Source organism: Heloderma suspectum, chromosome 2 (assembly GCF_057233095.1).
Source record: "Heloderma suspectum isolate Gila_16-S chromosome 2, 16-S_ref, whole genome shotgun sequence".
NCBI lineage: Eukaryota > Metazoa > Chordata > Lepidosauria > Squamata > Helodermatidae > Heloderma > Heloderma suspectum.
Genome location: NC_139459.1, coordinates 291,422,693 through 291,450,052, shown reverse-complemented (window position 1 = coordinate 291,450,052; position 27,360 = coordinate 291,422,693). Strand labels below are relative to the sequence as shown.

Here is a 27,360-nt window from a genome sequence, read left to right as displayed (position 1 = left end):
TAGATAAACCTCCAGAGAGAGGTAATTCCACAAAACCAAGAGAGTTGCTGAAATGGCTCTACTCCAAGCCCTAGACAGCCTCATTTCCCAAACAGAGGCAGTGTCGAGTAGAGCCCTTAATGATAATCTCAGCAGGCAGCTGTTTTTTGGGGGGGGGAGAAGAACTTTCTGACATATGTGGGCTTCTAGCTTTATGAAGAACTTTAAAGATCAATACCTGCACCTTGAATTGGGCCCAGAGCCTCACAGTAATGCTGGCATGAGAAGATGGCACAGGACTGCTTATGCTTGTCAACAGTTAGGCTGCAGTAGTTGCCACTCCTGGAGAATCTTTCAAGGCAGTCCCTTACAGAGTCTATTACAGCAAAAATCCCTTCAGATTACAAAAGCATGGGTAATTGGCTAGGAACAGCAGCATGCCAACTTATCAAATGTAACTGAGAGAATGCACGCCTGGTTAACACTGCCACCTGCTTATCTTGCAAAATAAATGGATTCAGGAGCACCTGTAGACCATTTACTAGTTGCAATGGTACTACGTTATTAGCTCTTACCTATTTAGGACTACCCCTTCATGGATCACTGCCTTGTTGTGGCGAAGGGGCTTGCGTAACTCAGTGAAGCCATAAGCTATGCCGTGCAGGGCCACCCAAGACGGACAGGTCATGGCAGAGAGTTCTGACAAAATGTGGTCCACTGGAGAAGGAAATGGCAACCCACTCCAGTATTCTTGCCAAGAAAACCCCATGGAACGTATCACAAGGCTAAAAGAGATGACGCCGGAAGATGAGCCCCTCAGGTCGGAAGGTGTCCAATATGCTACTGGGGAAGAGCAGAGGGTATTTCCAAGTAGCACCAGAAAGAGTGAAGCGGCTGGGCCAAAGCCGAAAGGACACTCAGCTGTGGATGTGTCTGGTGGTGAAAAGAAAATCCGATGCTGTAAAGAACAATATTGTTTAGGAACCTGGAATGTCAGATCAATGAATCAAGGTAAGCTGGAGGTGGTCAAACATGAGATGGCAAGATTGAACATCGACATCTTGGGAATCAGCGAACTAAAATGGACAGGCATGGGCGAATTTAATTCAGGTGACTATCATATCTACTATTGTGGGCAAGAATCCCTTAGAAGAAATGGAGTAGCACTCATAGTCAACAAAAGGGTGGGAAAAGCAGTACTGGGGTACAATCTTAAAAATGATAGAATGATCTCAGTACGAATCCAAGGCAAACCATGCAACATCACAGTAATTCAAGTCTATGCCCCAACCACTGAGGCCGAAGAAGCTGAGGTTGATCGGTTCTATGAAGACCTACAACACCTTCTAGAACTAACACCAAAAAAAGATGTCCTCTTCATCATAGGGGATTGGAATGCTAAAGTAGGAAGTCAGGAAATCACCGGGATAACAGGCAGGCATGGCCTTGGTGTACAAAATGAGGCAGGACAAAAGCTAATAGAGTTTTGCCAAGAGAACATGCTGATCATAGCAAATACTCTTTTCCAACAGCACAAGAGGCGACTCTACACATGGACATCACCAGATGGTCAATATCGAAATCAGATTGATTATGTCCTTTGCAGCCAAAGATGGAGAAGCTCTATACAGTCAGTAAAAACAAGTCCTGGAGCTGACTGTGGCTCAGATCATGAGCTGCTTCTTGCAAAATTTCGGCTTAAATTGAAGAACGTCGGGAAAACCACTAAACCGTTCAGGTATGACCTAAATCATATCCCTGATGAATATACAGTGGAAGTGAGGAATAGATTTCAGGGATTAGACCTGATAGACAGAGTGCCTGAGGAACTATGGATGGAGGTCCATAACATTGTTCAGGAGGCAGCAACGAAATCCATCCCAAAGAAAAAGAAATGCAAGAAAGCCAAGTTGCTGTCTGATGAGGCTTTACAAGTAGCTCACGAAAGAAGGGAAGCGAAAAGCAAGGGAGAAAGGGGAAGATATACCCAACTGAATGCAGAGTTCCAGAGAATAGCAAGGAGAGACAAGAAGGTCTTCTTAAATGAACAATGCAAAGAAATTGAGGAAAATAACAGAATGGGAAAGACTAGAGATCTCTTCAAGAAAATTGGAGATCTCAAGGGAACGTTTTGTGCCAAGACGGTCATGATAAAGGACAAAGAAGGCAGGGACCTAACAGAAGCAGATGAGATTAAGAAGAGGTGGCAAGAATACACAGAAGAACTATACAGGAAAGATCTGAATGTCCCTGATAGCCATGATAGTGCGGTCACTGAACTTGAGCCGGACATCCTAGAGAGTGAAGTCAAGTGGGCCTTAGGAAGCATTAGTAACAACAAAGCTAGCGGAGATGACAGTATTCCAGCCGAGCTATTTAAAATCCTAAAAGATGATGCTGTGAAAGTGCTGCATTCAATATGCCAACAAATCTGGAACACTCAACAGTGGCCACAAGACTGGAAAAGGTCAGTTTACATTCCAGTTCCAAAGAAGGGCAACGCCAAAGAGTGTTCAAACTACCGCACAATTGCGCTCATTTCACATGCCAGCAAGGTGATGCTCAAAATCCTACAAGCTAGGCTTCAGCAGTATGCGAACCGAGAACTACCGGAAGTACAAGCTGGGTTTCGAAGAGGCAGAGGAACTAGAGATCAAATCGCCAACATTCGTTGCATCATGGAGAAAGCAAGAGAATTCCAGAAAAACGTCTATTTCTGCTTCATTGACTACGCTAAAGCCTTTGATTGTGTGGATCACAACAAACTGTGGCAAATTCTTAAAGTGATGGGAGTACCAGACCACCTTACCTGTCTCCTGAGAAACCTGTACGAGGGTCAAGAAGCAACAGTAAGAACCAGACATGGAACAACTGATTGGTTCAAAATTGGGAAAGGAGTACGACAAGGCTGCATATTGTCACCCTGCTTATTTAACTTATATGCAGAGTACATCATGTGAAATGCCAGGTTGGATGAATCAGAGGTTGGAATTAAGATTGCCGGGAGAATTATCAACAACTTCCGATATGCAGACGATACCACCCTAATGGCAGAAAGCGAAGAGGATCTCAAGAGCCTCTTGTTGAGGGTGAAAGAGGAGAGTGCAAAAGCTGGTTTGAAACTCAACATTAACAAAACTAAGATCATGTCATCTGGCCCTATCACTTCCTGGCATATAGAAGGGGAAGAAATGGAAGCAGTGACAGATTTTACTTTCTTGGGCTCCAAGATCACCGCAGACGGTGACTGTAGCCATGAAATTCAAAGACGGTTGCTCCTTGGGAGGAAAGCTATGGCACACCTAGACAGCATAGTAAGAAGCAGAGACATCACCTTGCCGACAAAGGTCCGTCTAATCAAAGCTATGGTTTTCCCAGTAGTAATGTATGGCTGTGAGAGCTGGACTATAAGGAAGGCTGAGCGCCGAAGAATTGATGCTTTCGAACTGTGGTGCTGGAGAAGACTCTTACGAGTGCCCTGGACTGCAAGGAGGTCAAATCAGTCCATCCTAAAGGAAATCAACCCTGAGTGCTCATTGGAAGGACAGATAATGAAGCTGAAGCTCCAATATTTTGGCCACCTAATGCGAAGAGAAAACTCCCTGGAAAAGACCCTGATGCTGGGAAAGACTGAAGGCAAAAGGAGAAGGGGACGGCAGAGGATGAGATGGCTAGATAGCATCACGGATGCAATGAATATGAACTTGAGCACGCTCCGGGAGAGAGCGCAGGACAGGAAGGCCTGGCGTGCTATGGTCCATGGGGTCACGAAGAGTCGGACACGACTGAACGACTGAACAACAACAACATTTAGGACTAAGACAGCTGTTCCTGTTGGATCAGATATAAAATATAGAGCTGGGTGTCCTCAGGATACTGTGGTATGTACAGCCTATTCCAAGTTGTAGATGTTATAATTTGTCCTGTAACACTTTTTCAATCTACAAATTTAAAATTATACCCTTCCAGTGAAATGACATTATTCTAGCTTACATCACAATGTTTCAATTAAATTAGCTAATGTGCATAAGGTCCTGGAAACAATAGTGGGCGGTGTTTCCTGGAACAGGGCGTTGCTTGACACACTTGGAGTATGCACACTTCCATCTCATAGCAATGTTAAATCACGCAGTCCAACCTTCAGAGAAGAATTAGGAGAAGAAACAATTATGTCCTTGCCAGAATTGGGTCACTGGGAACGGAAAGGTTATTTTGGAGCCCAATTAATATCATTTAAAATATCCAGTTTCAATTGCTATTAACTGTCATGGGTTGAACTGTAATAAATTAGCTACTGTGAATTGTCCAACATATTACATAATGAATAGTTATTGATGTTTTTCAGAAAGCAACACAAATATAGTTCAATACCTTAACAGACCAAGAGCTTAAACTTTATTATGGGCTGGATCCAGTAACCTCCTTCTGCATGCGGAATGATACTACTGGTGTTATGGGACTTCCACACCTTCTCCTCTGCACCACAACCCCCTCCCCATACCATCAAAGTCACCTCTAAAGGGTTCCCCAGTTTGGAGGGAGCACAGGGCAGCTCAAGGGAGATGGAGAGAACACAGACATCCCATTCCACCAGTAGTATCCTTCTGCATGCAGGACAAGATTTCTGAATCCAACCTAATTCTTTAAATAACAGTACTGCCTTGGATCCCTAGCAGCTTTCACTGCTAAAAGCAGGACAGGAGATTTTCACCAATTCCCCCTTTCCCCTAAGGTCCCTTGTGTCATGGTGCTCTGGAGGGTCCCCCAACCCAACGGAGCAGATTTTCAGAGGGCATTGGCAAAAACTACTTCCCCCCTCACTGCCAGCAACAGCATCCCATGACTGTAGTTCCACGCACAGGATTTTGGAATCCAGCCCATAATTATGCATCACAACTCATGCTGACTATAACAGTCCATGCTTTTGGAAGCTATTGAATTTGTATAAGTACCAGATCCTGTTCTCACACAGAATGAAGAGGCAGTGCACTGTTCCCCAACCCAGTGCCCTCCAGGGATTTTGGATTACAACTCCCAACATTGTTGGCCATTGTTCATTCTAGCTGAGTCTGATGGGAGTTGAAGTCCAAAACATCTGGAAGTCACCAGCGTTGAGGAAGGCTAAGGTAGTGGTTAATTATAACACAGAACTTCTGTATAGCAGCAACCCAGTGGTGGAACTTCAGTCCCAAGGAAATTAGGTTGGCTTCCTTGTTATCGGCCTTTAGATGCCTGTAAACATTATATTCCTCTGCCGAGATTGTAACGATTAATGCTGTTCTTTAATTTCAGAGGGTTCCCATTTTGTTGTAATTTATGTATTTTTTCAGTTTTAGTTTTAGAAATTGTTGTATTTTATTGTTGTATGGTTTTATTGTGAATCACCTTGGACACTCATTGAATGGAGGGAAGATTGAGAAATACATAAAATGAAATACACAAATTGAGATTTATTAGCAAATACAGTTTGCAAATGTATCCCTTGTACAGGTTTTTCTAATCACTGATCTGGCAAAGCTTGCTTCATTGTCTGTCTAGAGATTTCCAGCTGAATCATGTTCAAGTTCCACAAGAGCCGTAGCTGCAATTAATGTTTAATACTTTATGTTGTGAGCATGCAAAATGAAAGTCCTTTGTGGCTTATTAAATCTAGCAGGAGGGGAGGCATCCCCCATGGTCCAGGAGGGTGCAAATGTCTCACAGAAAGGAAGTGTTTCCAGCTTCTTTAAAAGAACCGATCATTCGACCGCCTCTCAAAAGACCTCTCTGGGCCGAGATGACATTAGGCTGGTGACTAACATTCCCTGCCAGGGAAAGGTGACTGAGAGCGGTGGCCAGCAACTCCAACCACTCTTGGATGAAATTGGTTCTCTGCATCGGAAACGTCAAAGCTCAAAGGGCCAGGTTCCATTTCAGAAAACCTCCCGGGGGCCGTATTGCATTGGCAGGTGTGGCTGGTGGCAAAAGGGGTGGGACCAAACGGCAAAGCACCCCCAAAGCAGCATATTGTAGCCTAAAGCTCTGCAGTCCGAGGGTGCTTGTTGATCCTGCACCGTCATCAAAATCTCAAGTGACCCCTGTGGCTCCTTTAATCAATTTGGCGGCTACGCCAGCTGCAGACTTACCTGGCTGGAGACAGCTTGGCCACAGTTACCCATGCGCTAGGCATCTCCCATTTGAACTACTGCAATGTGCAACACATGCCTTTAAGGTTAGCTTAGAAACTACAGCTGGCCCAAAATAAGGCTGCTAGATTGGTAACAGGAACTGGGTAGTTTGACTGTATTTCACCTGTGCTTTGTCAACTGCACTGGCTCCCACTTTATTTCTGGGCCCAAATCGAAGTCCTGTTTTGACCTTTGAAGCCCTAAATGGCTTGGGACCAGTTTAGGCTTTTCTGTGACTCTGTTAGCGACCACATTCCCTGGTCACTTGGCTCTTCAGTTCCCCCGCCCCTGCCGCTGTACAGGCTGGCATCTGTGGTAATGACTGTTTTCCTTATGTCAGGGGTGGGGAATATTTTGTGATCCAGGGCCACAAGTTCCTCATCCCCGACCCCCTCCCCTACAGGCTGGATGACGTCAGGGGGTAGGTGCAAGGCCCCACTCATGATGCCCATGGCAGGGCTTTGCCCCCTGACATCACTGGCCAGTTGGCCAAGTTGCCAGCTGCAGCTTCTCTAGCCAGTGCTTCAGCTAGGGAGCCTGCTTTGCTCCACAGCTAGGGAAAGTCCAGTCAGAGCAAAGCCCACTGAGGCGCCAGCTTCGCTTCTCCCTCACATTTCCAAACAGAAGCAAAAGGGACTGAGCTGCCTTCATTCCTCTGTAGCTGAGGCACCGGGTGGAGGAGCGCTCCTCCACGTGGTGTGTTGGTCAACAGCCTGGCTTCGCTACAGCCGGTACCTGGGGAAAGCCTGCATGCACCAAACCTCCCCAGCCAAGGCACTGGATCGAATCCTTCCACCCTGCGCCTCAAGTTAAGGTGGCTTTGCTTGCCCTGTGACTTCCCCAACTGGGGAGGATGTGGAATGGATGACGCAGTTAGCACACCGCTCCCTTTCCCAACTGAGAGCAGGAGTGGTGCGCAGGGAAATCATGGCTGTTACCTTCGATCACTGAATCACGATAACAGCCAGGATTCCTCTCCTCACTAGCTACGCCATGCCCCTTCTAGCTGCCAGGGGGAGAGATGGAGCTTTGGGGGGGAGCACAAGCCTCTGCAGGCTGAATTAGGCTCGGGGTCACAAGTTCCTCATGAAGTAGAAGTAGAAGGTCATTGAGGTGTGGCTATATATTCCCTTCTGCCTCAAGTGAGCCAAGAATAGCACTAGGATGTTGAATATCCGGGATGCCGATGCCAGCTTGAAAGGCATCGCTCTGTGCTTGTAATGCTTGCAATGGTAGGAAAATCCTAGCTATCTCCTGCTCCATCTCCTTCCCAATGCAGGGGGAGGAGAGCACTAAGGCCTTAACCGTCTGGTCCCCTGCCTGCCTCGCAGTGGGATTTTGCTGCTTTCTGTCATGCCATGGGGCTCTTCAGCAGCAACCAGCAGTAAGGAGAAAATAAAGGTGTGACTCTAAACCTAGAGTCCTGGGGGAAAAGGCGAGTAAAGAGAGACAAAGTAGGGGTATACAATATTATGCATGGTGTGGAGAAGCTGGATAGGGAGAAGTATTTCTCCCTCTCCCATGATTTGGAGATGCTAGGCACATCCAATGATGCCGAGTGGTGGGTGATTCCAGACAGATAAAAGTACTGTTTTTCCCCCTTTTAATTTATATTATGTACATATAGTGAGAAATTCATCATAATACAATCAACAACCATCACAGGGGGACAGAAGCCACAAGATTAATGAATTCCAGTAAGAAAAAAAAATATGTCAAGGGAGCTCAGCACATGCAAATGATTTAAGTGTATCCTTCCATAGCCATCCATGTATTTTCTACCACAAGATGTAGTGACGGCCACCAACTTGGAAAGCTTTAAAAGTGGATTAGACAAATTCATGAAGGATTAGGTTATCAATAGGTATTAATAATGATGGATATATGCGACCCCCAGAATCAGAAGTAGCATAACCCTCAGTACCAGTTGCTGGAAACATGAACGGGAGAGGAAGGTGCTGTTGCACTCATGTCCTGCTCGGGGCCTTCCAATGGGCTTCTGATTGGCCACCGTAGGAACAGAGTGCTGGACTAGATAGGCCTGTGGTGTGATCCAGCATGGCCCTTCTTATGCTCTTATCTTGAAATAAACAGAGATTAGTAACTACATGCTAATTTGTCTGCCATTCATAGCCTATAAGTTGCAGAAGTCTATCTAGTCACAAATTGTATTGTTAAAACCTCTGGAGATAATAGGGTTATAGCTAGCACACATTTTACAGTGGACATGATCCAAAGTAGCCACTGATGCACATGAAAGCACACATGCAACTGGAGATGTTCCCTGCTAGTATTCTTATGCATGTCCCTTACATGCATGTAAACTGTGGTTTTGAATGATGGCCCATGTCTGAAAACCACTGTCAACCATGCATCAGTCATGTTCACAATACTGGAAAATTAGTTTAGGTCAAAATCAAAGCCTACATGGTTTAGTGGCTCAGGGAATACAGCAGTAAAACAAGTCTATCTTTAGTGCTGTGAAGGCTTACTGTATATACAGTCAATAATTACAATCCAGTGTAAGCTTTTTTAAATTAGGAAACTTCCTATACAAGTAGTAGTTAATAGGTAGACGCCACAATTCAGAATTTTTTCATATACAACATTTCACTGTATTTAAGTCACTGTACTTATCAATAACTAACATGAGCTTAATGGTTCATGTTTTGATTGATCAAAATGTTATGATTACAAAAATATTAAACATGTTGCCGATATAAACCACTAAAATCACAGTGGCAGCTAAATAGAATCTTAAAAGCTTCCCTTCAATTCAAAAATGTAGTTAAAATGAAAATAATTTTAAAAATTAAATAGTAAAAATAGTACTAAACGCATCAATTTGAAAGGCGATAGCTTTGGTAGAGAAAAAAGCAGATCTTTACTGGTGATTATAACAAAGTAAGTGAGTCCTACCAAAAAATGTTGCCTTCTTACAGTATAACACATTTCATGCGCCCATCTCCTCCCTCCTGGTTTTCCACACCCCCAAAAGTCATCATTCCGGATCAGCCCTTATTGAGCTGGTTTGGGGTGTGTCTCCCACCCTACAGTTTTTTCTCCCTTTCTTTCTTTCTTTCTTTCTTTCTTTATTTATTTATTTATTTATTTATTTATTTATTTATTTATTTCTACAAATAGATTAAGAAGCAAGACACTAATAAAGAGAGGAATAATGAGCAGGTATAAACTGTTTCTGTTTGCAATGCAAAATTAAATCAAAACCACTGCCTGGAAGGCTATTTAATTTAATTAAAGTGAAGGCCAAACAGTGAATATAAACTCATAAAATGTAACAGAGACAGGTTTTCCTTTAAGCAGGGAAAAAAGAGAATCATCTCAAAGCCAAGGGAAATGTGACTTTCTGATCCAAATAACAATGACATCCAACACATTTAATTAGGAAACTCTGTCTAGAGGAAGTTTGCAAGAAGAATGGCTGTCTCCAGATTCTTAGCTTTGAAATGAAAGAAATAAACTGGAATAACATGTCAAATAAATACTGCTAGTATGTTCTTTGCCCAGAGCCTGAACATGAGATTAGTTTAGAAGTTCTGTGTTTAGTTCTCCTGTCATAAAACATCATTACTGCACTCTCTCCTAATGAAAAGGGCTGAAATTCAATGTACTTAAGGAATATTATAAACACGTGAACATTCTATAATCTATTATTCTTCTAAGACTCTCTGTTCCAACTTGGGCATGGGCATTTGAATGCAGTAAATTTCCTCATGACATTCTGTTATTTGACCATCATCTTAACTAGGGTCTTATAATGTACAAGACTTCCAGTACTGAAGACTTTGCACGGAAGAGTGTCCTGTCTCATAAGAAAAACTGGAGCCCCATATTCCAAGGTGATAGTACATCACATCAAGCAAAGAAATAAAAGCGCGGTGCAAAAAAACTGTACATGCCTCGATCTATTTGTTGTTGTTGTTCAGTCGCATCCGACTCTTCGTGACCCCATGGACCATAGCACGCCAGGCCTTCCTGTCCTCCTCTCTCTCCCGGAGTGTGCTCAAATCCATATTCATTGCATCGGTGATGCTATCTAGCCATCTCATCCTCTGCCGTCCCCTTCTCCTTTTGCCTTCAATCTTTCACAGCATCAGGGTCTTTTCCAGGAAGTTTTCTCTTCGCATTTTGGGTGGCCAAAATATTTGAGCTTCAGCTTCAGTATCTGTCTTTCCAATGAGCACTCAGGGTTGATTTCCTTTAGGATGGACTGATTAGGATGGACCTCCTTGCAGTCCAGGGGACTCGTAAAAGTCTTCTCCAGCACCACAGTTTGAAAGCATCAATTCTTCGGCGCTCAGCCTTCCTTATAGTCCAGCTCTCACAGCCATACGTTGCTAACTGGAAAAACCATAGCTTTGATAATACAAACCTTTGTCGGCAAGGTGATGTCTCTGCTTCTTACTATGCTGTCTAGGTTTGCCATAGCTTTCCTCCCAAGAAGCAAGCGTCTTTTAATTTCATGGCTACAGTCACCGTCTGTAGTGATCTTGGAGCCCAAGAAAGTAAAATCTGTCACTGCTTCCATTTCTTCCCTTTCTATGTGCCAGGAAGTGATGGGGCCAGATGCCATGATCTTCGTTTTTTTAATGTTGAGTTTCAAACCAGCTTTTGCACTCTCCACTTTCACCCTCAACAAGAGGCTCTTTAGAGCCTCTTCGCTTTCTGCCATTAGGGTGGTATCGTCTGCGTATCTGAGGTTGTTGATAATTCTCCCGGCAATCTTAATTCGGACCTGTGATTCATCCAACCCGGCGTTTCTCATGATGTACTCTGCATATAAGTTAAATAAGCAGGGTGACAATATGCAGCCTTGTCGTACTCCTTTCCCAATTTTGAACCAATCGGTTGTTCCATGTCCGGTTCCTACTGTTGCTTCTTGTCCCTCGTACAGGTTTCTCAGGAGACAGGAAGGTGGTCTGGTACTCCCATCTCTTTAAGAATTTGCCACAGTTTGTTGTGATCCACACAATCAAAGGCTTTAGCGTAGTCAATGAAGCAGGAAAAAAATGTTTTTCGGGAATTCTCTTGCTTTCTCCATGATCCAGCAAATGTTGGCGATTTGATCTCTCGTTCCTCTGCCTCTTCGAAACCCAGCTTGTACTTCCGGTACTTCTCGGTTCACATACTGCTGAAGCCTAGCTTGTAGGATTTTGAGCATCATCTTGCTGGCATGTGAAATCAGCGCAATTGTGTGGTAGTTTGAACACTCTTTGGCATTGCCCTTCTTTGGAATTGGAATGTAAACTGACCTTTTCCAGTCTTGTGGCCATTGTTGAGTGTTCCAAATTTGTTGGCATATTGAGTGCAGCACTTTAACAGCATCATCTTTTAGGATCTTAAATAGCTCAGCTGGAAGACTGTCATCTCCGCTAGCTTTGTTGTTACTAATGCTTCCTAAGGCCCACTTGACTTCACTTTCGAGGACGTCCGGCTCAAGTTCAGTGACCGCACTATCATGGCTATCAGGGACATTCAGATCTTTCCTGTATAGTTCTTCTGTGTATTCTTGCCACCTCTTCTTAATCTCATCTGCTTCTGTTAGGTCCCTGCCTTCTTTGTCCTTTATCATGCCCGTCTTGGCACAAAACGTACCCTTGAGATCTCCAATTTTCTTGAAGAGATCTCTAGTCTTTCCCATTCTATTGTTTTCCTCAATTTCTTTGCATTGTTCATTTAAGAAGGCCTTCTTGTCTCTCCTTGCTGTTCTCTGGAACTCTGCATTCAGTTGGATATCTCTTCCCCTTTCTCCCTTGCTTTTCGCTTCCCTTCTTTCCTCAGCTACTTGTCAAGCCTCCTCAGACAGCCACTTTGCTTTCTTGCATTTCTTTTCTTTGGGATGGATTTAGTTGCTGCCTCCTGAACAATGTTATGGACCTCCATCCATAGTTTCTCAGGCACTCTGTCTATCAGGTCTAATCCCTGAAATCTATTCCTCATCTCCACTGTATATTCATAAGGGATATGATTTAGGTCATACCTGAATGGTTTAGTGGTTTTCCCTACGTTCTTCAATTTAAGCTGAAATTTTGCAAGAAGCAGCTCATGATCTGAGCCACAGTCAGCTCCAGGTCTTGTTTTTACTGACTGTATAGAGCTTCTCCATTTTTGGCTGCAAAGTACATAATCAATCTGGTTTCGATATTGACCATCTGGTGATGTCCATGTGTAGAGTCGCCTCTTGTGCTGTTGGAAAAGAGTGTTTGCTATGATCAGCGTGTTGTCTTGGCAAAACTCTATGAGCCTTTGTCCTGCTTCATTTTGTACACTAAGGCCATGCTTGCCTGTTATCCCAGTGATTTCTTGACTTCTTACTTTAGCATTCCAATCCCCTATGATGAAGAGGACATCTTTTTTTGGTGTGAGTTCTAGAAAGTGTTGTAGGTCTTCATAGAACCGATCAACCTCAGCTTCTTCGGCCTCAGTGGTTGGGGCATAGACTTGAATTACTGTGATGTTGCATGGTTTGCCTTGGATTCCTACTGAGATCACTCTATCATTTTTGAGATTGTACCCCAGTACTGCTTTTCCCACCCTTTTATTGACTATGAGTGCTACTCCATTTCTTCTAAGGGATTCTTGCCCACAGTAGTAGATATGATGGCCACCTGAATTAAATTCGCCCATGCTTGTCCATTTTAGTTCTCTGATTCCCAAGATATCGATGTTCAATCTTGCCATCTCATGTTTGACCACCTCCAGCTTACCTTGATTCATTGATCTGACATTCCTGGTTCCTAAACAATATTGTTCTTTACAGCATCAGACTTTCTTTTCACCACCAGACACATCCACAGCTGAGTGTCCTTTCGGCTTTGGCCCAGCCGCTTCACTCTTTCTGGCGCTACTTGGAAATTCCCTCTGCTCTTCCCCAGTAGTATATTGGACACCTTCTGACCTGAGGGGCTCATCTTCCGGCATCATCTCTTTTAGCCTTGTGATACGTTCCATGGGGTTTTCTTGGCAAGAATACTGGAGTGGGTTGCCATTTCCTTCTCCAGTGGACCACATTTTGTCAGAACTCTCTGCCATGACCTGTCCGTCTTGGGTGGCCCTGTACGACATAGCTTATGGCTTCACTGAGTTACGCAAGCCCCTTCGCCACAACAAGGCAGTGATCCATGAGGGGCTCGATCTATTTAGCCACTCATTATTTTTACTACCCACTGACCAATATATAACTACTGATAGGGAAAAGAAAAGAGGATGAACTGCTTGGTTGTTGTCTGAAATCAGTAACTCAAATCTTTGCTAAGAATTTATACCTATGATTCAGGACAGAAATAGGATCCTTTATTCAATAGAACTACTTAATTTATAATTTACAGAAAAGTCAGCAAGGTGCCAGTAGTTCAGCTCTGTCTAATGCTTGGATTCTGATATATTTCCACATATGCTTTTCATAGCATAGACTGAAAACTGTTTGGTGTTTACAGATACAATAACTTATGCAACTTCAACATAAGGTTTGATTTTTGCTCCATTATTTCCTCCCTTAATTGTTTATTACGCTTGTCATTCTTCCCCCTCAGCCATTTGATATAAAGCAATTTTCCAAAGAAAAAAATGTAATGGTACAAAACCACTTTAATAAATGTCCAAATTTTAGCACCAAAAATAAGACTGAAGAGACCACATTCTTGGTTGATTGCTATGACCACCCCTCCCACTCTCAATAGCAGTCACTCCAGATGTCAATATTATTTACGTACTTTAAATGCATTTATCTTCCAATCCTTTTGAAAAAATATATATAGCTGCATATAGCACATTGAAATAAATGCCCATCTGCAATAAAAGTATCACAAAATAATAGAAACATACATCAGTTACATTCCCCAAATACCTACTTAAATAAAAATGCCTTTGCCCCCTTTCTAAACTGTTCTAAGTTGATCCTCTGGGCCTCCTCAAGGAAATACATCTGTCATCCCTAGGACAGGACAGTTCTGCTGGCTGGAGAGTATCCAACAGAGCAATAGCATGGAATTTAAAGCAAAGATTTCTTAGAAGTTCTTAATGTATGGGCACATTTATATTTTACTTATTTCTCTTCAACCTTGCATAGGATTCCCAGGTGTATCCCATCATGTCAGTTTATGGACCAGATCTGCTTAGCTTCCGTTTTGGAAATACATAGTTTGCCTTCACATCCATTCACTCTGAAGGCATACAGGAATGCGGTTTGAAAATGTTTTAGTACACTTGGTAGCCTGAAACCAAACACTATCTCCATGCAGTGGCTTTAGGATACATCTGCTTTGGCCTCAGTGGCCTACCTCTCAGGAGAAAGGCTTCAACAAAGACCATTCCACACATAAAGCATTATAGTAATGAGCAGTGGAAGCTGGTGGCTAATCTGACTGTGGGGCGGAGGACAAGTCAACACAGGTGGAGCGAAGGTGTCCTGTAGGTGGAACAGTCTTTGAATCCCCAACAGCCAGCAACCCATACCGCAGAACTGAGCCACGTGAACTTTAAGATTGCATGTGCAAAGGAGGATGCTGGGGAAATCATAACCACACAAAAGCACTCCTCTGGACCTATGGTCTCTTGTTCCCGAAACAACTTCCATTCCACAGAGACTCATGAGTGAACAGTCAGGTGGGAGGTGTCACACAACCACACAAAATCATGATGCTGCCACTGCTAACGATGATATCCTCCGAGCAACACAGCCAGGGCCAGCTCAAGGCCATGATGAAACTCGGGGTAGCCGTCTGTCATGAGTCTCCTACTCTGCCCCCAATACTGAACTCACCCACAACATACACACATATATACACACACACGGATAGTCAACAATGTATAACAACAACAACAATAATAATGCAAAAACATTTCTCATTACATTTTTTAGTGCAAATCATCTTCCATGCTTTCCTGGAAGCAAAAGACTTCTATCTCTTTCATGGTAGAAAACTCACATACAAACACAAGCTTCTCCTTTTACAACATACAGCGCAAAGACACAGAAAACATAAACACACATTGATGCACTTGCTCATACACATGCGCGCACGCACGCGCGCACACACACACACACACACACAAGAAATAGACATAAATTGACTCACTGCCTCTTTCAGATGCAGCAGCCAAACAGGATCACACACATAGCCACTGCTGTCTCAGGACATTTTACAGCCTGAGGAGGACCAGCAAATGTCTCCCATTTCTCAAAGGATGATCTGGGCCAGTCACTACCTCTCTGCCTAACCTACTTCACAGGATTGTTGTGAGGGTAAGAATGAGGAGAAAGGCAGAATATTAATGTAATCAAATGAAGTAAATAATTCTAGACTAGAAAAACATAATTGTCTTGCGCTATGTTTGTAGTAAGCCTCCCTCACAAGTAAAATGGCCTGTGCATTGCATTACTGAGTGCACTCATTTACCATGTCTGTGCGGTAGAGACAAGATGCATCAAGTACCCCACCTGGAAATTTATCTTATAGAGATTCTGGGGAGGGAACTATAAGACTGACACCAACTTTTACCACTCATATTAAATATTCAAAATCTGTAAAACCTCTTCTTCTCATATTCCGCAACGATATGCCTCTTATCTTCTCCATGGACATCAACTCCAAGAAACTTTATTAGAAGCAATGACAACGAACAGTCCTGTGGCACCTTAAAGAATAACACTTTTATTCTGGCATAAGCTTTAGTGCACTATAGCCCACTTCATCAGATGCATGGGGTACTACAGGGATTTTCAGGTTTTTAATATGGTACATATGGTGTGTGGGTGGGTATGTGTGTGTTTATAAACAGTGACATTGGAAGGACATTTAATGAAGGAAATGAAGGGAAGTATCCTTCCTTGCATGGAATACTTTACAGTCCAATGCCACCTCCCATTGCATTTCCCTAAAAACAAACACCCCGCCCCCCAACCACTAGCTGACTAGATAACAACTCTGGACTACACTGCAGTGATGTCATACACTACTCTCCTTCCCAACAATATGGGTATAACAACTATAGACTACTTGCAGTGCTGATGTAACCAGTAGTTAGACCCAGCAGCAAGTTCTCAGAACATTCAAAATCCATCCTTTTGTATGTTGTAATAATAGCAATAGTAATAACAATCCACGCAAAAGCACTCCTTTGAAGCCACATTTTTTCATTCCACACTGCACAGAGAAGGAAACTGAACAAACAGTCTTTAAAAGCCTAAGTACCAAGTGTAATCAGGGGGCCGGGGGGGGGGGGGAGAACCAGACAGCACAGCCTACACAAAGCACACACACAAGCCCTATGCACACACATACACACACTCATACAACAAGAGATTTACAAAGAGAGATGCATCAGTCCCCTTTCCTTAGGGCATCAATCCTATGCATACTTACCTGGAAGTAAGTCCCACTGAATTCTTAGTAGACCCATATAGGATTGCTCTACGTATCCCATTAACCCCTACCCCTCCCTTACACACACACATACATACATACATACATACACACACACTGATTTCTCCAGAGTACATAACACCACAGGGAAAGCATTTGTGGCAGGGTCCAGATTTAAAACTAAGAGGTGGGTGGGAGAGCAGCAGCAGCAGCAAGAACAATAATAATAATAACCATATACCCCTCCACCTCAAACCCACTCTATTTTTAAAAGTTTACATACTGGGTTGTGCTGGGCTGCCTCTTCAAAGTAAACAGAGAAATAGGTAATAAGCAAGCGAGCACAAGCATGCTTGTGCACACGCACACTCTCACTCACTTATCTCGCTGCCATTTCCACCTCTTTTCGAGCTTAACGATTGGCTGGCTTGGCTCAGCCAATGATTCTGCCGGGGATGCCCTCATGGGCGACAAAAGACCCCCTCCTTTGCAGAGGGAAGGGGTCTTCTATAATTGGATAGCGTGGGCTAAGAGCCTGTGCTGAGCGAAATTCATAACTTTCTTTAAAATGTGCCCTGAGGCAACAGGCTCACCCACAGCAGCTGGGCAGCTTCCTAAGCCTTTCAAGACTCTGTGCCTGCATGCACAATTTTAAAAAGGAAGCTGCCATGCTGGGAAAGAACACTCTCAGCGCAGCAGCAGCAGCAGCTGACAATGACAACAAAAATGGAGAAGAGCCAGCCTCTGCAAAAGGAAGCAGCTTGGCAAAGGTGTCTTTTAAAAAAATAAGGCTCTCTAGTTCCTTTCCTTTTTTCCCCCTCTATGGGTTGTCTCCGTCCCACTCGCCTTTGAAGGCTCACCACTCCTGGTAACATGTACTTGAGCTTACAAAGCTGAGGGTTCCTAGGATTGTATTCCCCAGAAAAGATCAATTCTGGTTGATCAAGTGCAGCTGATAGAAAGTTACCCATACCACAAGCCTTGGTCAAACACGAAGGGAATAGAACAGGTCCAGAAAAATAGCCAAGGCCAGGGTCTTAAACAAGAAAGCTTAACATGATCCGGCCTATATTCTTCTGTTTATTTCTCTGGACATATTAAATAATACCTTCAACTTACCACATAATTCAATGCAGAACCTATTTTAACTTCAACAGAAAAGCGTTCATAAAATATCCTGTTCACAAGAATGCTTCCAAGATAACACTCATAAAATTTCTGATAATAATCTTACAGTCTGCTCAACAAGTAATAGTTAAGGGAGATTTATAGAATATACTTACTAAGCATGCATCTATAGTAGTGTGATCCTGCACTTGGTGTCACCCTGAAGACTCTCCCTCCTTGTATAACAACCTCTGAGCTTGCGTAACGACTTCAGACTGCTTGCCAGTGATGAAGCAGCAGGCCAAGGGTAGCCAATTGAAGTTTAAAGACTGGGGCAGGGACAGGAATTGGGAGTCCAGGGGCGAGGGGCAGAGTTTCCCTAGAATCATGGCAGAGTACAACAGAGAAAGGATCCTCAAAAGATGGAGAAGTGAATGGGATGGGAGAGGAAAAAGTGTGAAGATTACAAAGGAGACTAATGGTATGCCAACAACATGGTGATTTGTGATCCTAGAGGTCTGGGGAAACAGAGATGTCTAAAAAGAAGCTCCTCTGTGAAGAAATATGAGGGAAAAAATATGTGTGTTGAAGTGAAACACTGTTACTGTACCCTTGCAAGAATTAATAAACCTTTGGGTTTTTAGCACTTGGTTATTATGGAGCCCTTTGATATGGAAGAGTCTCCGGGGGTGGCAGATGTCTACTGATACTACTTCCCACTGATTTGTTGAGAATTTGGAGGCTCGTGCTAAACATGTGTAACAGTTAATGGGAACTGAGGGAAAAGCAGAAATTAAAGAAATCAAACCATATCTAAACTTGAAATGCAAACACTATAATACTACTGATAAAAGACTAAATAATAACCCAGAAACATGAATAGATGTAGGCAACATTTCATTACAGCCATGTTTGAAGTAGTATCAGTTACTCCATCTTCAGCATATGGAAAACATCCAACTATATATTTCCATTTCCTCTGACCCTTGAGAACAGCTGAAAAACTCATCAACAAACAACGAAAAAGAGCTTGAATGGAAAGCAAGGTAAGTGAGACTTAATCTAGACTTGAGGTATCCAAAAAAGTCTAGATTGAAGATGGAAATGTGAATGCACAGTAAGGGATAACTTGGCTAGACTTAATGGAGAAAATGTATGACCAACTTGCTATATAGAAAGCTATGCAAACTACTGGCTCTTGTCGCTTTTTTTTTAATAGGTGTGCAGTATCACAAGCCATAAATGCTAATGTCCCGCACTCTATGGATGATTATTATGATAAAATCCTTTTTTAAAGAACAGATTTTACTTACATTTTTCTACGCTTTTTCCAGTGAAAGCAGTATGAAAGGAAATGACTACATGGTATATAGGCATCCATCAAGGTTGTAGATGGATTTTGCTTGGCTGTATCTAGGTACCATACAAAAAAAAATAGACAGAAATACTCACTTCAGTATTATTTGGGGCTAGACAAAATGTAGATGTGCCACATGGTGGATGTGAGGAACATGGACGTCTGCTGCACACTTCTTATAAGGATGTGAGGAGGCAAAAGAGGTTATTGCCTACTCATTTTCTAATGGTACTGAATTAACAACGGTTCGCTTGAATGATCACCATTTAAAATATACTCAACAGGGGCAAATATAGTTTATCCAAGACTAAAACAATAACTGATGTGTCTTCAAAAGGTTTCATAACCCATTAAAGCATTATTATTATTATTATTATATATATATATATATATACACACACACACACATATACATATATATACATTTTTTTTACAAGTAAGTGTACAATCCCATCTAAAGATACCAGGCCCTTAACAGTGGCATTTAAAAGAGGTGACTTCCCTCTCCCATATCCCATTCCAGCTTCTAGGATGAGGTAAAAATACTGTCCGGCAGGAGCGTTGTTATGCCTGACCCATGGACCCTGGCTCCAAATCCATTTCCTAGGGCCCCAGATCTATTTCCCAGAGCCCTGTCTCTACTGGTGCCAAATGGAAGAGGCTTTGCCTCAGCTGAATTGCCATGCAGGGGGAGACTTCTGAGGGGATTGCAGCCGGGGAGGGAAAGTTTAACTCTCCCCTCCCATGTTGCGCCTCCCCTCCCCAAAACCCCACTTTCCCTGCATGTCTATTAAGCTTAGGGGGAAAAAAAACATTTTCCATTGGTTTGGATATTCTGGGGCAGGTTGTAAATTAACTGAAGAGTTTATTTCATTTGAAATTATTTAGATGAGAAACTCGCTGGGTTTGCTTCCTGTGAAATTTAAATGAATCCTAGTCATTGTCTCTGCATTTGCATATACATATATAGAATGAGCAAAGGGCTGGATGTGCCCGATCTCGTCTGATCTCCAAGCAGGGCCAGCCCTGGTTAGTACTTGGATGGGAATCAGGCTTCCTGCACTGAGCAGGGGGTTGGACTTGATGGTCTTGTATGCCCCTTCCAACTCTACTATTCTATGAAATCAACACAAATTTTATGAGGATTTGTGTCCTATGACCCTGTGCTCCAAATCCTTTAAGTGCCTAGCAACATTCCTGCTGTCTGGAATATTCTATCCCTGATCCAAGTCAAAATAGCAAAGGCATGTGGAAAGGCACTCTCAGTGGGTGACCTGCCAACTGTAAAACTCTGTCTATGACATATCAAAGCTTAAGCATTTTTCAGAACAATCCCAAGGTTTCATGATGGCCAGTTCTATGCTTGCCTAAGTTGTTGTGTGTCAGCATTTCCTCCTTGCTTACTTAAAAAACAACAACAACAGATTTTAATGAACATCTTTTAAAATTGGACTCACCCAAACCCTAGACTTGGGCAGGCTAAAGTTACCTCACATATGACATTCAACCAACTGCCCTTGCTGAATAATTGACAGAGAAGAACAAAATCTTGTAAGCATACTGAAGCAATAAATACAGTGCAGCTCTTTGGAATCTGCAAATAAATCTTTGAATGGGCAGTGGACAGTCATGAGAGCTTTGTGGAGGTCTTCAATGCAATTGGATTGTTGTTTTCTTTTCTCTTATTAAGGGAATCATTTTGAGAGATGAAGGGATAGGCCATAGCTCAGTGGTAGAGCACCTACCTGCTTTGCATGCAGAAGGTCCCAGGTTCAATTCCCAGCTTCTCCAGGTGGGGCTAGGAAAGAATCCTGCCTGAACCCCTGGAGAGCTGCTGCCAGTCAGTGTTGACAATACTGGGCTAGGTGGACCAGTGGTCTGTCTTCCTATAAGGCAGCTTCCCATGTTCCAAAGCTCTCTGGGGACTTGCAGTTAGCTACTTGCCTGTAGCAAATAAATTTAATCTGAAAGCTTAACCTGAACTACTAAACTTGACTGAAAACCTCACTGTGCTTTGCTTCTTTCCTATACATTTGTTCAATGCAGCTCTACATTTCGAGGTAATGGAAGTATTTTTTAAAATTACATACAGCAAGCCAGTTGTTTGTTACAGAGAATTATCATAAGAGCCATTCTGTAAGATACCCTACTGTGAAGGGGCACTAGAGGCGTTTTACTAGAATAAGACAAGCTTTTACAAGCTTTGAATAAGACCTTTTCTCTTCCATGAGAGGAAACTGATAAACATCTAGTTTTTGTAAATAAATTTCTGATGCTTGGATTGGGGCAGGGGGAATGCTCTCATAGGATGTGCATATTCACATACTGCGATACATTATCACATGATGCTTTACTTTTCCAAGAATAACCTAATAAAATGAAAATACTTTATAACCATGAACTCTCATATCTTAGAAGTCAGTTACTTGGCAGTCTCTAATAAGATTTCAAATCTTAATTGTTTACTGAAGGAGAAAGATTATTTAATAAACCTTTCCTTTAAATACAAGCACTCCCCCCGCCCGCCCGAGTTTAAAACCTACTATATATTTTTTTTTATTTACCATGGGCCAAATGCATTTCACATATGTGAGAAGAAAATTGGCATTGACCACATGTGAAATAAACTCTTGGCAGGAAAAGTACAATTGCGTGCCATTTATAAGATTGGATTCAGGAGAAATGTCTTTGACTTTTCCCCAAATCAAGAAACTTAGCAAAAGAAAAAAGGAAGTGACTCTTCAGGTAATGCTCTGTGGCAGAGTCATGAATATCACCCTGAAAGCTTTATTTACATAAGTATACTTTAATCATCAAACTGTTAAAGATTCTGTGCCAGCTGAAGTACAAAGATAGGAAATCATGACCTGCTGCTTTCATTGATGTACCATTTGGAAACGGGGGGGGGGGGTCCTTTCCCATTTGTCAGTAAGAATAATGATTCACAACACCTCATCAGCAGATTGTATGCCATCCCTGCTTTCCCAAGTAGTGAGAAGTTTTAGGGTCAGAACTTAATTAACTCTTTAATACTTATGGGCAGCGCCCATGCATTGTTCTGCACAGGGACACTGAGAAGCCACCACGTGCACTGATTTCCCAGCCCATGGCAACAGACACTTGGACCACCATTCAAAAACGTTATAGAAGCACTGTGTGTTTTAACACAGATATATCTTTGTGCATGTAACGGTGACATCAGTACGTAGGGAAAATGGAAGTGGATGTTTTCTGCCTTTCCATTTTCTCTGGCTAACTTCATTCTGGAGAAGAGCTGGTTAAGCAGGAAATGCTAGGGGAAGAAGAAAGTACCCTTTTTACCATTTAACACTACTCAACACATAACACAGCATAGGGTCCTCTTCAACAAGTGCTGATGATAGACAAGTTCAGTAGGAAGTAAGCTAAAAGTAGCAGTGTAGCATTACCTCTAGTAGTGCACACAGCAGAGGGATAGTAGATAACAGTGCACGCTACGTAGAGGTAAGTAGCTCAGCAGTTACCTTTTGCCATGGTAACCAAGAACCAAAGCATAAATGCATGCATAAACCTGTGCATCTCACTTTTTCTTATTTTCCTTGCTGTTTTCATTAACTTTTAAAAGGTCCTGGCAAAAAGTTAGGCAGATGTTTTCATTTTGCATTGCTGTTTCAGCACCAACCATGCAATCCGGAACGGCTCGACTGCAGTTTTTATGAAAGACTTGTGTGTGATTTTCTACACCTTCAAAAGGCCATGCCTAGGGATCCAGTGGCCATGTCTTCACTCAGGTGGGGCAGGCACAATGTCTCTAACTCTGACAGGTGTGTAAGGCTTTGTTGTATCAAACTAGGGGCTCTTCCCAACCCGTGTGAAGCCAGGTCCATTTGCTAGTATCATATAAGGCAGGTATGAGCAAGAGCGTACTACTGGCTAATTTTAGCTTAGGATTTGTCTACTACACCTTCCTTCTGGTTTGCATTTGTTTACTTTTGTTACAACTTGCTTTTCAGTTGTAATGCTCATTATTAAAAAGAAACTTGCTTGTTAAAAGCATAAAAAAGAAGAACTGCAGCCCTTAGGCATCACTTTCCATTAAAGTCTTCAAGTACTAAAAGAAATCCGGAATCCTTTCTCTCCATACAGTACCTCCTGCCCATCTCCAGCTATCTGACCTCATAGAGAAATTTGATGCGTGAACCACAAGGCATTCCTACATAGATAAACTCTGCTGAAAAGTCTATGTCAACTCCCATGCCTTAAGTTTTACCCTAGCAATCTAAAGGGAAATTGTGGACTGTGCCAGTGTCATATTACATAGAGTAGCATGTGCCAATGGAATTAACAATACCACAAGTGGGATGGGGGGGAGGGTCTAGAGAAGAAAGGGAGTTCTTCAGATCTGATATGATGCAAGAGAAGCTGAAGTCTGTGAAATTGAACCTGAAGGCTAAGAACTGTGTGTGTGTGTGTGTGTGCGCGCGTGTGCGTGCAAGTGAGTGTGAGTGTAAGAGAGAGAGAGAGAGAGAAATTGAAAGCTGGGTGTGGGGGGATCAATCCAAACTAACGGCCTCAAGTTAAAAAGGGGCACACCGTTCCGTAGGAGTGCATACACAGATTCCACATTTGGCAGAGTTTTAAACACATGAAATTCACAATGTTTTATTTACTGTACCTCTTGAATATGAGCGCTCGTTTTATTTTTTGAAAACCCTAAATATAGCCATCTAAAAAAATGATACTCAAGGTAGTTTACAACAGATAACACCTACACAGAATAAAAACTAAACTAAAAATATACATACGAATGCACTATATTTGTAAACCATGTATGCTCTATGCAGCATTGCAGCAAATAAAAGAGCATATAACATTTATCTAGAAGCTGTCAACAGTTAAAGCCTAGCAGAAGCTCTAACAAGTAGAAAACCCAGTGCTTAAGGAAATGTTGAAGCCAGTGCCAAGCAAATACATTTGGGGAGGGTATTCCATACTCAAGGCACCACAACAAAGGCAGCCTTGTCTTTGTCAACCAACCATCTGGTAACTTCTGAAGGTGGCCTTTCCTGGAGCAGGATCTTTGTTGCTGATCTCAGTTTATAGGCAGGTACCTATGGGCTGAGGCCGTCCTTCTGATAATTAATGATTAATGATTTATCATTAATAAGTCAAAAGTAGCACTTTGAGTCATGTGTGAAGCTCTTTCGAGGCTGGCAGTGTACAACTGACCCTGTGAGTACCATGCGGCTGTCATGTTCTGAACTAGCTGCAGCTTCTAAATGATTCGCATAAGCGGCACATGCCGCATATAAACACACTGCAGTGGCCTAACCTGGGCCTTAGGAAGGCATGGAAAACTGAAAAGATCAATCGGTGAAACATTTCTGCAAGTATGTGAACAAAATCTGTGAAACAAAAATGGTTATAGCTTGTAAAATGACTGAAACCTGGTATTTGCATTAATAAAGGGTAGGGTGTACTTAGGTACCAAAAAAGAAACAATTGGAAAAAAGTTAAGAGTTGATTTTGATGTGTCATTGCCAACAGGAAGAGAATTACTGCTGCCACAGCTTAACAGGATACCCTGATCCCTGCTGGGTCAGACCAAAGCCCCTCTAGCCCAGCATACTGCCTCCCTCAGTGATCAACATGGGCAGCAGCTCTCTCTTAGTGTTGTTCCCCAGCAATTACTATTCAGAGGCATGCTGTCTACAGTGTTTGAACCTGGAACAGCATATAGCCATCATGATTAGTAGCCACTGATAGGCTTATCCTCCACAAATGTTCAGAATTACAGTTTAAAGCCATCACATCTTATGGTAGTAAATTCCATAGGATAACTCTGTGCTGTGTGACTGACTTCCTTCTGTCTGCCCTTGCATCTCCCTCTCATCAGCATTATTGGATGATCCAGGGTTCTAGTGCTATGAGGAAAAGGGGGGGGATGTCTTCCTATCCACTTTCTTCACACCATGCATACTTTTATAAAGCTCTGTCAAGTTCTCCTCTTATTCACCCTTTTTAATATATAAACCAAAAAATCCAAATCTTTTAACATTTCCTGCCTACCACTAACTCCAAATCATTTATGAACAAGTTAAAAAGCACAGATCCCAATACAGATCCTTGGGGAACCCCAGTTCTTACTTCCCTCCATTGTTGGGAATTGTCCAGTTATTCTAATTCCCTGCTTCTTAATCTTTAACAATCCATAAGATACCCAATCCTCTTATCCCATGACTGGTAAGTTAACTCAGGATTTAAAATGATAAAAACTGAAGAACTAAAATGCCTTGGAGTATACAGTGTCTACTGGCTGGTTTGCATGACATGGCTGGGCCACTGTGGGTTATTTAACTCATGATGAGCAGTGTCGTATGCCGGGTGTATGTGGCCGACTGGGATTATCAGAGGTTGCACCGTTGTGGGTTATTCGAGGGTTATACAATCTTTGTATAACGCTACTACTAATCAAGGTTATTTAACCTATGATAACCTGTTATGTCGTGCAAACTAGATCCACTCCACATGCAAGTTGACACTGTCAAAGAATTCTAACATGTTAGCGAGGCTAACCTTTCTGGTAGCTATTTGAGTTTTCTTCAGCATGACTGCTCTTCTATATACTTGACAAAATTATATTTCATAATTCTTTCCATCAATTTACCCAGAAAAGCCTGTGATGCATGGAATCTAGCTCTGGACTCAATGGGGCGCTTCACCAGTGTGTACATCTCATTGAAAATGTCAACCCAGTGTGTGGCTGCTGTGAAAGAAACAAATTAGAAAAGGAATTGAAAATAAAACTGCCAATATCGTACTGCCCTTATACAAATCTATGGTACAACCACACTTGAAATACTGTGTACAGTCTGGTCACCACACCTAAAAGAGGATATTGTAGAGATGGAAAACATGCAGAAAAGAGCAACTACAAATTATCAAGGGGCTGGACCAACTCCCCTATGAAGAAAAGTTACAATGCCTGGGTCTATTTAGCTTAGAAAAAAGGCGAGTAAAGGGAGACATGACAGAGGTATACAAAATTAAGCATGGTGTAGAGAAAGCGGAAAGGGGAAGTTCTTCTCCCTCTCCCATAAAACTAGAACTTGGGGTCATCCCATGAAGCTGAATGGTGGGAGATTTAGGACAAATAAAAGAAAGTACTTCTTTACACAATGCATAGTTAAACTATGGAATTTGCTACCACAAGATGTAGTGAAGGCAACCAACTTGGATGACTTTAAAAGGCAATTAGACTAATTCATGGAGGATAAGGGCATCAACAGATACTAGTAATGGTGGCTGCATATTACTCCAGTATCAGAGGCAGTATGCCTTTGAACACCAGTTGCTGGGGAACGCACGTGGGAGGGTACTATTGCACTCATATCCTGCTTGTGGGCTTCCCACAGGCAGCTGGTTGAACAAAATGATGGACAAGATGAACCCCTGGTCTGATTCAGCATGGCTCTTGTGTTCTGAAGGCTTTCTCTCTGTGTATATTATTAATTATTTATTTCATTTCTATACTACCCAATAGCCAAAGCTCTCTCGGCAGTTCACAAAAATTAAAACCAGAAAGCACAGGGCAAAACAATATAAAATAGAAAAACTTAAAAATACAGTATAAAAATGCAACCAGAATAAAACCTAGCAGTAAGGTAGAGCTTTAAAATACAGATCTAAAACAGCAGAGCAAAGACTAGAATGCTAAAATGCCTGGGAAAATAAAAAAGTCTTCACCTGGAGCCAAAAGCAGTACAGCGTAGATGCCAGGTGAACCTCTCTATGGTGCTCATTCCACAACCGGGGTGCCACAGCAGAAAAGTCCTTCTTCCTCCTAGCCACCCACCTCACTTCCTTTGGCAGAGGCTCCCAGAAAAGGACCCCTGAAGGCAGGTATATATGGGAGGAGATGATCCTTCAGATAACCTGGCCCCAAGCCATTTAGGGCTTTAAATGTTAATACCAGCACTTTGAATCAGGCCTGGAAATGAACTGGCAGCCAGTGCAGCTGGAAGAGTTCTGGCATAATATGATCTCGTTGGCCAGTCCCTGTTAACAATCTCACTGCCCTGTTTTGGACCAGCTGAAGTTTCCAGACCTTTTTCAAAGGCAGCCCCATGTATAACTCATTGCCGTAATCCAGACGAGAAGTTATCAGAGCATGGATAACTGTAGCTAGGCTACCTCTGTCCAGATAAGGGCATAGTTGGTATATCAGCCTAAGCTGATAAAAAAGTGCTCCATGCCACTGAGTTCACCTGTGCCTCAACTGACAGTTCTGGGTCCAAGAGCACCCCCAAACGACAAACCTGATCCTTTAGGGAGAGTGCAACCCCCTCCAGAACAGGTTGAACATCACCTAACTGGGCAGATGAAC

The 27,360-nt window shown here is 42.6% G+C and overlaps 1 protein-coding gene across 3 annotated transcripts in view; it reads right to left on the bottom strand.

Moving 5' to 3' along the window:
* Positions 1–27,360, bottom strand: part of ATG7 (autophagy related 7) — a 183,134-nt gene that overhangs the window by 37,047 nt on the left and 118,727 nt on the right. The window contains exon 18 of one of the 3 annotated variants that reach the window (XR_014788511.1): positions 18,952–19,051. The exons of the other annotated variants lie outside the window; for them this stretch is intronic. The gene's annotated coding sequence lies outside the window, so the exon portion shown is untranslated. The remainder of the gene's footprint in view (positions 1–18,951; positions 19,052–27,360) is intronic. 3 annotated transcript variants of the gene reach the window in all.